Genomic DNA, 10,602 nt, shown 5'->3' on the forward strand with positions numbered 1-10,602 from the left:
CGAAAATGATTCCGCAGTTTCCAGTACTGTACAAAATCTCCAAAAATCATCAATGCTAAATTGGGGTAGAACTAATCCATTTAGACATGAAAATATACTTGAAACAATACTTCCAGATCCCACTGAACTTTTAACACCATGGTGTTACTTTGAAAAGTATTTAGGAAACTTATTTTTTCAACTGTGTGTAGAACGTACTGCACAATTTTATTTACAAAAACACGGAAGGGAACTTAAACCCAAAGTAACTCCTGAAGAAACAAAAAAAAATTTTTGGGATCCATGCAGTGATGAGTTGTTTAAAATTCCCTCAAATTCATTTATATTGGAGCAGTCGCTTTAAACTTCCTGTAATTCCAGATGCAATTCCAAGAGATAGGCTGTACCTCTTGAGAGTCAATCTTCATATTGTGGATGTATGCACGGTAATAGAAGAAATTAAAAAAAATAATCGTCTGTGGAGAGTTTAGCCAATGATCGATTTAGTCAGAAGCCGATGTCGGGAATTAAAGAGAGAATCTGAAGCTGCATTCTCAATAGACGAACAGATGATTCCGTTTCTTGGTCGATGTGCTTTTCGGCAATATGTAAAAAATAAATCAAGGACCTGTGGGTTTCAAAAATTTCGTATCAGAAAGTGATGGTACTGTCCTAGATTTTAAAATATATTAAGGTACAAGTACCAATTTAAGAAATAAAGAACTGGGCAGGACTATTCTTCGACAGATATTTTTCGATGATACCTTTGTTGCTCAAATTATCTGAGCAAGGATTTACATTTAAAACAGATAATCAGATGAAAAGAGGCGATTCTGACCAGGTTGTTAGCAGTGATCAGAAGATATGTATCCCTAAATGGAAAGATAATAAATCCGTTTTAATGGCATTTACGGCTTTTAGTTAAGAACCCACACATTTAGTCAAACGATGGGATAAAGCTAGTACTAGTCGTGTAGAGGTTTTATGTCCAAACATAATTAAAATTTACAACGAAAAGATGAGTGGAGTTGATATCTGCAATCAGACGATGGAGTGTTATAGAACTTCTTTCAAAACTCGCAAATGGACATTGAAGGTAATCAATCCTACATCTATTTGATTTGGGTATTGTTAATAGTTGGATGGAATACCAGATTATTTGTTATGTGGAACGAATCGTCCAAATACAGAAAACGGGGACACAGAAGATGAACACGAAGAACCTCGTCCAAAGAAAATGAGATCGTCACCTTTACCTTGCATTGACAAAAAATATGATGGTTTTAATCATTGGCCTGTATTGGAAGATCTAAAAAATCTTTTATGATGCAGATTGGAATCCTGTAAGAGTAGGTCAAGAGTTTCATGCAGCAAATGTAAAGTTTATCTCTGTATGAGCAAAAATCAAAATTGTTTTTTTCACTTTCACAACAAATAATGTGTTAAAAATATACTAGTTATTAACATTTGTAATAAATGGCAATGTGTGTACTTAATATTACTAATAAAGGTTGTAAAATGTTGTAATTCATTTCTTTTGTTTACTAGGGGGAGTAGTCATACACTCCCAATACTCACAAATTTGTCAGTCACACAATTGTGCATGTCGCATATACTTCTGGGAAACACAATCGTGAGTATCAATAAAATCTGTCAAAGTGACATAGCAAAATTCTGAAAAAAAATAGCATATCTTTTTGTTCCCATATAAATTGAAAAAAAGACTGAACAACTTTATATGTCAACTTACATTGTTTTGGGAGTGTAAGGGTTAAAAGAGCTGGGTACTTAACTAATGATATATTTGTCTGCTAAAGATTACGAAAAAACTTTTGTCAAAGTAAACCACAGTAAACTTATCGGTATTCTCAGAAAAACAAGTATTGATGTTAAAGAAACCGTTAATCTCCTTATTAAAAAGTTGTCGGCTTTTATGAAGAGTATAGGTTTTTTTCGCGTTACAGAACTGTGACTGAAAAATGATTTTCCAACCACACAATTGTTTTCCTACCCTTCTGTATTTTACTGTATTTTAGATTACAAATTAATTTTACTAATATTGAAACATGCATTTATATGCATATTAATTGATTTCCATTTACCGGTGCAACAAGATATAATCGCTTAGAAACTATAGCCCTACAGTATTTACTGAGATTACCAGTGGAATGATTATTAACGTGATATACCAGTAAGTGCACTGATTTATTCGTGACAACCTTAATATTTTGACAAAGGATGTTGGTTTATTTCTCATTAAATGCGACAAGTTAAATTTGTAGGAAATGCTACATTAATTATTCAAGTTTAATTGAACACACACACACAAACACGATTACTTGAACAGAATTTCACAAACTAAACAAATAATATCAATTAAATCGTTTTATAATGTTTTATGATCATGGCAAATAAATCGGACAGATAATTTAACTTAAGCTTGATATGTTCACATTTTATTAAATTTTAAAGAATAATGTGACAGGCGTGGAAAGACATACAAAGTAGTGAGAAAAACCACTAACAAAAACGATGACGAAAATTTTGATTTAACGAAAAATATATAATATATATCTATATTTCAACGTCGTCAAATCATCGTGTTAATAAAGTATGTTAAATGAAGCATTTAATTTCGCCTAAGGCCATAATATCTCCATAATTCTTCGATTTTTTTTGTTTGGGACTCTAAACTAAATATATGTACTTTACGTAATATACGATAATTGGGAAAATCTTCAATCATATCATGAATCGTGCCTCTAACTATAATTTCTATATGTCTCATAGAGAAACTTACGTTAGATATTTAGAAGAGGTACGAATAAATTTATATTTAATTAATATTAGATAAGGACATGATATAGGTTAACATCTACTTTATTTTAAGAGCAAGGCTAAAGAACCCCTTCAAACTCATCACAGTACTTACATAGCAAATAATATCTTAATTGGGTAAGTTACAACAAGCCACAGAACGCAAGAAACTTATTTGAAACTGCAAAGTTCCCAAATTTCTCTCACAAAATAACCAGTTAAAATAAGTTTAATCGTGGTAGCTAACTCTATGAGTTTAATAAGACTATGTAAAGCTAAGGGCGTTTTAACTCCGGATATTTGGCGACATTCACGCATCATAAGTCTTTTCGCTACATATGGATTTCGCCAGTAGTAGCCATTTATTCCTTGCTTATCCTTGAACAAGAATTAACCAGAAAAAAAAAAATAAAACAAACAAGGAAACCTAAAGATAAAAAGAGACTGAAAAACCACGATGGAGCTTATCAAGAAAGAAAATGGTCTAACGGGGCAAACATAGTTTTTTAATTCTCCTCCTTATTTTTTGAGCCTTGTCAGGTCGTGGTGTGACAAAGTCTTCATTTAATCTGCTTATCGTGATGGAAATTTCCCTCTTGGTCTTTGGCCTTCTACTTTTCCTTACACTATTAATAGCCCGGTCTCAGGTGTTTTAGCTATGTAGACGAAGTAAATTAGGCATGTTCGGTTTACTTTTTGTAATAGCCTGTCTTTTATATGAATCTCTTCTAGAATTGACAGGTTGATTCTGTGTTCTGTCCAGGACACGCCTATAATTCTTCTACAGACACACATTTCGTAGGCTTTGGTCTTATTCCTATCGATTTTGAAGGGCATTGACCAACCTGACCTTAGTATTCCTTGTTATTGTTCAGTCTTTCCATATCTTGATCAGTTTAGCTGTTGCGGTTCGGTCCATTGCTAGTCTACGCTTAATTTCTGGAGAGCAATTGCCATTGTTGGTTATCAGGAAGCCTAAGTATATAAATCTCTACCACTTCGAAATTCGCCAATTGGTGTATGTGAGGTAACCTATTATGTGGTCTGTCTACGATCATTATTTTTGTTTTTCTGGTGTTGATCTTAAGTCCGAATTTTTCACTTTAGCCGGTTTAGCTGTTCAGTGATAGTAATTATTTCGACTTTATTCGCTGCTAGTATAAGTGTGTCATCTGCGTATCATAGGTTGCTGATTATTGCTGCCTCCTATAGTGGTTTTTTCATTCTATTTGTTTAGTAATTTCTTCAATATATATTCAGAATATATGTTGTATCCTAATGGTGATAGTATACAGCACTGTCTAGTTTCTTTCTTTGTTTTGAACGCATCTGAATATATACCGCGTATTTTAACTTTGGCTGAGTTCTTATTACACAGATTTCTTTTTAGGTTATATAGGTGGTTAGATACTTTCATATTTCCCATTATATGTACTTCAGAGGGGATTTTATTTGACTGAATCGAAAGCCTTTGTGTAATCTAAGAAACAGAGCAGCATTGGTATGTTGTGTTCTCTCGCCTTTTCTCGCCATATTGTAGTGTAAAAACTTTAACAAAGCAAAATAACCCTTCTATCTACAATGTATAATTTAAGAGCAAAGCATATCAGTATTTTCATGAGCCTGAGCTAACCATTACACCACAATAACAGCGAGGATTAGATGCAAGCAAAAAGAGCAGCTATAAAAAAAAGAAGATTATTTTAACATGTTTAATATGAATTTTCAAATACGAATAAACAAATATTGTTGTAAACCTATTTTCTTGTGACCAGTTAATACTGTTTACTATTTCTACTAGGAATAAACCACAATTTTACTTTTTAAACAATTTTATTTTTTATTTTTAAAATAAGTTTATTTTGAAGTTTCAAAATAAACTTATTTCAAAGTAAAATTGTGATTTATTCCCAGCGAAAATAGTAAAGATATCAGATATCAATTTCAGATATCAATAATAAAAGTCCTATTAAAATCAAAAATAAAAATTTGAACCCAATCAAACAGTTAAAAGACAATAAAATTCATGATCAGACAGAAACTACAAAAAAATTTTCAAAATTATTATTTATAAAAATATCCATTTGTTTAATCAATAATACGGTAAAGAATATATATGTTAAATAAATTGAGAGGATTCAAGGAAAGCTTTGTTCAACCTTCACAATACTTCAGACTACCTTTAGATACTGCACAAGGAAAAATAATTAATTTTTTAATAAATAATACTCAGTTCATTGTATATGTCAGCAGAACGTACCTATTGTCGCTATTTTTGTATCATGCCATCATCCCAACAAAATATGGTATGTCTGTGCAAAACTTTAAACTAATAAATTAATTTAAATACATTGTCCTTAACAAAGAGATATTTTTTCCTATTTCACAGGTTTCAAAACGGATTTAAACCGATTCAAACATTCAAAAAGCCGTATTGGATAGATACATATCTGTGATCCCGATAGACAATAGACCTACTTTAGGGATTAGTGCTCATAATCTCGCGAGTTTTTAAAGTATTCTCTGTAACTCTTAATTTAAGAAAATCAGGTCCAAATCCCAGTATTATCCTGCCAGAACCTCAAACTCCTTCCCTACATCCTCACCACCTACTAATCCGCATAGGTCAACGTGGTAGGTTATATGCCAATTTTCTCGAATGAATTTTAAACAGGGAGAAGTGAGCCCCTTAGTCTCTGGCAATTCTAAATTCCCCAGTTATTTTGGTAGCAATCGGATAAGGTAAAGATCGAAAGGAGCTAAACATCCCCGGAGTGAATCATCATACCAGAGACGACGTCTATTACATATTATATACTAGTCTATAATACCAGGGACTACATCATCCGAAAAAACATAAAAAGCTCTAAAAAAATAGTATTTAAAACATTTAATGTCATTGGTATTAGTAAGATAAGAAAAAAAAGACGAAGGACAAATAATATTAAAAGCAGGATATTTATTTGACTATATACGACACAGTCTGCGAAGTTTTTATAGGTTCCCAAAGATTACATATAAATTAGAGAAAAGAAAAAGATGCATCCGTGCTATTAATATGAAAAAGGAAATATCACGTAACCTCATTTTTATGCAATTGAAATATTTAAATTATTTACCTTAAATGATATTTTATAAGGCTTCAAGCTAACTGCAGAGTGCCTGATGACTTTAGCATTTATATCATAACTTTTACTATTACTGTTTTTAATTATATGCTCTTTCACGTGAAAAACTTGATTTGCCAGTACTATATTTTTAACTTTTCTTTTCCGTTTGGACTTAAAAAGATATATTATGATGAATTTTGAGAAACCCAGTTTTTAATACTATATTTATTTTGTACATAAACTGAAAAAATATAACTAAAAAGTTAATTATTAATAATTGTCAATTTCGCCTGTATTTAACAATGTCAAACATATGTCATTAATGTCATATGTTTAACCTGAAAATTGGTAGGTCCAAAACTGTCAGATGAAGGCGGTAGGTGTCGCGTCAGTCACCCACGGAGCGAATACTGAACTAAATATATACTTCAAACACGCATAATAAATAAGAAATTGCTGATAGTAATAAATACTAAACGAGCATTACCCAAACTTGTCTAGATAATAACAGATTTACCTTATAAACCAAAACACAAGTGAACAATAATTGATATAAAATCTAAGTTAAAATATATAATCAAGGAATGATTGCCAGTATAACATTAGTAGAAGAACAACAATAATTTTGAAGTAGAACAGAGCAGAAGGAACTGGAATAGAGAATTTTTTTTAATATTTTTGTTAGCATATTATAAAGTTAATTAAGTTTTTTTTCATATACAAAAAACTATTACAAGTGACGGATTCGACTGGTACTTGATGGAAAATCATTTTATATTATAATAAAACACTTGTGAAAACTTTTGTTTTCAAAACTTCCACAAAATTTATTTTAAATTCTTATTACTACAGTTGTTTAAGGCAAAGTACCTTCCTTAAGTTATCTATTTTTGGTATGTGTTTACACTTTATAGTCTTTAACTGAATAGGTTGAGGAGAGGAGAACTGTTTGTCTCAAGTTGGTCATGGCTCAAGGTGAACTGCGTACATAAAATCTGTTTTTCTACTACTGAAAGCCCTTTTATGTTTTGCTATACTTTTGTAAAAAGTTCTACCAGTTTGACCGATGTAAGTTTTTGGTCGGTCGCCACATTTAAGTCTGAATACACCACTGTGTAAGTGCTTTTTCTTTTATGTGTTTGGCTATTTTTGTTGATATTTTGCCTGTATATGTAATCGAACAGAAGGTACTGCGTTTTTTTCTGGTGGTAGAAATACCAATTTCAAGGCTTTCTTATGTAGTTTATGATTTAAAATTTTATTTATTGTTTCTTCGTTGTATCTGATAGCAATGGGCTTAGAGGATTACCCATTAAAAGTCCTGTACTGTTATTCGTATATATTTGATTATTAAATAGTCCTGGTTTATGCAAATTTCAAGAAGATGTAAAATTTCAGATGTAATGATTCGATCTGTAATATTAGGGTCTAAAAGGTTTTTTACTAGAACAAAAGTTTCTATAGGAGGAATACCAGGAAAAAGATTTTTTACGTCAGCTGAAATTACTTTGGAGTGTTATTATAAATTATAAATATTTATAATTACCTTATAAAGGTAATTATAAATGTTGTATTTTATTAAGTAGTTTTATTATATTTTTTTACGGTAAATTTAGGTAAAAATTTAGTGGGTTCTAAAATATTCTCCAACAGGTTTTTTGGAAGTTTATATGACGGAGCTGTATAAAATAATCTACAGGTTTTATTGGGTGATCAGGTTTATATAGTTTAATAAAAGAGTATAATTTAGGAGGCTGCATAATGTTGGGGTATTTCTGTTCTATTGAATAATATTGATTTTAAATTTTCTAATGCCAGTTTAATTTGCCAGTGATCAGGTTTATATAGTTTAATAAGAGTATAATTTAGGAGGCTGCATAATGTTGGGGTATTTCTGTTCTATTGAATAATATTGATTTTAAATTTTCTAATGCCAGTTTAATTTGTTTTTGATACTTTTCCGTCGGATCTTTGGTTATTGTTTTAATATTTTGATTATTTAAAAATTCCATTATTTTATTACTATAATTTATTTTATCTATAGTAATAATAGTGTTATCTTTGCTTTTGTAAACACTATGTTGTTTTCTATTGATTTACTTTTAATTTAAATGGCTGTTTGCTTCTCTTTGTAACAAGACTTTGTAGTTTCACTACAGACATCGGTAATAGATTTTGCAATGACACTTTTTTTGATATTTTTGGCAGTTTTATTTAATGCTACTTCACATTCGACACATAAATATTCTAAAGCTTTTCACTATCATGTTAAGGCGTAAATGTGTTTATTGATATAAAAACTATTATTTATAATAACTTTACATTTATGCATCATCCAAAGATGTTCTAATCTTGCATTGCTAATGCATGAACATTTACATCAGAAATAATTTAAAAAGGCTGAAAGTGTCTTAAGAAAAGTAAAAGGTTTTGAACATTTTTTATGATATTCTACACCATAAATAAAGCCTAAATTTCCTCCTTTCCAAAAAAAGCTTTCCAAGCCTTAAAAAAAATTAAAAATTAATATGGGAAAAATAAAAAAAAATTTAATTTATTTTAATTTACATGTTATTCTAATTAAAAAGCAAAACTTTCTTGACTAAAAATTAAATTTAAAACATGATGCTATACTTTGTCTTCAATGTGGATACATATATTTTTTATATTTCATTTATTTTTATTATATATTTTTCAAGATAACGGAAATATCAAATAACGAACTATAGAATAATTACCCTGTATATGTTAAATTAAAAAAAAAAACACACATTCTGACGTTATAAATCTTAACGAATGAATACTTACACCACAAAGTGGAAACAGTGGTAATGTTCTATCACTAATTTTAAATTTTAATTGTTTTTTTCAGTGAATTTGTGAGTATTCCTTGTGAATTTGTGAAGTGTGAACCTGTGTTCATGAGTAAAAAAATACGGTGTTATCGATCAAATTAAAAATTTACTTCAATCAATATACAGATTTTTACGTACTTTAAATTAATAAATTTATATAATTCATCTAAAGCACCGATTTATATGGTCCTAAAACTAATTTCTTGTGATCCTGTATTTTTATATGCAATGGAAATTAAATAAAACTTTAGTTGAAAATGCGGAAAATTAAATTTCAAAATAATCTAAACTCAAATTCTGGTTATAGTCCAGTCGTCAGAGATTTGACCCCTAAAAATCATACGAACTAGCTAAATTTTGCCGAGAATAACAGTTTTGGGACCATAAAAAAGATCCAAAAAAGTTTATCACTTTAACCCCTGGGCTTCTCCCTAAAACCTCGCCGTTCAGGAGAGAAAAACGCAAAACAATCGATTTACCAAGAATCTGTACGCCGTAGAAAAAAATTTTTCAAATAAAAAATGTGGCTCAGATAATTTTGAACAAAAATGTTTTTTAGCACTTTTTGCGTAGAACGAACCGTTCTCTCGAAAACAATGCTTGAAGCGACCGGCGATTTTGAATGTCAGGTCCGCACGCGAAATCAATGATAAATAAAATTTGTATTAACTCGACGGTAAAAAATCGATATCTTTTAATCAAAGTCTCCTATAGACAAAAATCAAAATGCGTTTTAAAGGTGAAGAGTGCAGCTTTTGTACAGAATTTTTGTATTTTGCTGCAAATGAAGTCAGTTTCTATAAAGCTGTTCAATAAATAAACTTTTGCCATTTTTTACGATTCTCGTGATATCAATATAATCTATTACTTTCTTTCGCCGGTTGTAGTGAAATTTCCATTGTTGGAAACCAGTCTTTAAAACCTGTAACATGAAAATTTGATTTCGTTTTTGGGTAATCAATATGACGGATTTGAAATATTACTAAAAACGCAGAATTTAAACTTTTACATTACAACCGATCGCTCGTCACAGGAAATGCCTACGACGGTTTTGAGTGTAATTTGTAGCAAAAATTAAGTACTTTTGAAAAATGTACTAGTGTAATTAAAAAAGTGCAGTTTTAAACGTTTTAGATCGTTTGTAATGTGGAAATCTAAATTCCGCGTTTTTAAGCATAATTCAAATGCCTCATATTTGTTACCAAAACTAAAATTTCACGCCATAGGTTTTAAAGATTAGCTTCTAGTTATAGAAACTCCATAGTGGACAGTAATTAAAGTGGTACATTGTATTGATCTCATGAGAATCATAAAGAATAGCAAAAATTGCGCCACCTTTATTTATTTAACAGCGCTTTAAAAACTGAGTTTATTTGCGGCAAAATACAAAAATTGCATATGAAATCTGCACCTTTAACCTTTAAAACGCATCTTAATTTTTATTGATAAGATACTCGAATCAAAAGATATTGAATATTTACCATCGAACTGATAAAAATTTTAATGAGGATTGATTTCGTTGTTTCTGAGAGAATCGTTCATTTTACGCAAAAGGTTTTTGGTAAATCGATTTTTCCATTTTCCCCCCTCTCCGTGGAGGGGTTTAGGGGAAAGCCCGGGCGTAAAAGTGGTAAACTTTTTTGCATTTTTTTAGTTTGCTTGTTCATATGATTTTTAGGGATACAGTGAAATTTTTCTCTCTGATGACTGGAGTCATAGCTTTGATAATGACACCAATTTATAATTTTTAATCAATTTATCAATTTTTATCAAATTTGAGTTACATTATTTGATTTTATATACTAATATGTTTAAGCTACAACAGGAATAGATAACGTGGC

The sequence above is a fragment of the Diabrotica undecimpunctata genome, chromosome 5, assembly GCF_040954645.1.
Source record: "Diabrotica undecimpunctata isolate CICGRU chromosome 5, icDiaUnde3, whole genome shotgun sequence".
NCBI lineage: Eukaryota > Metazoa > Arthropoda > Insecta > Coleoptera > Chrysomelidae > Diabrotica > Diabrotica undecimpunctata.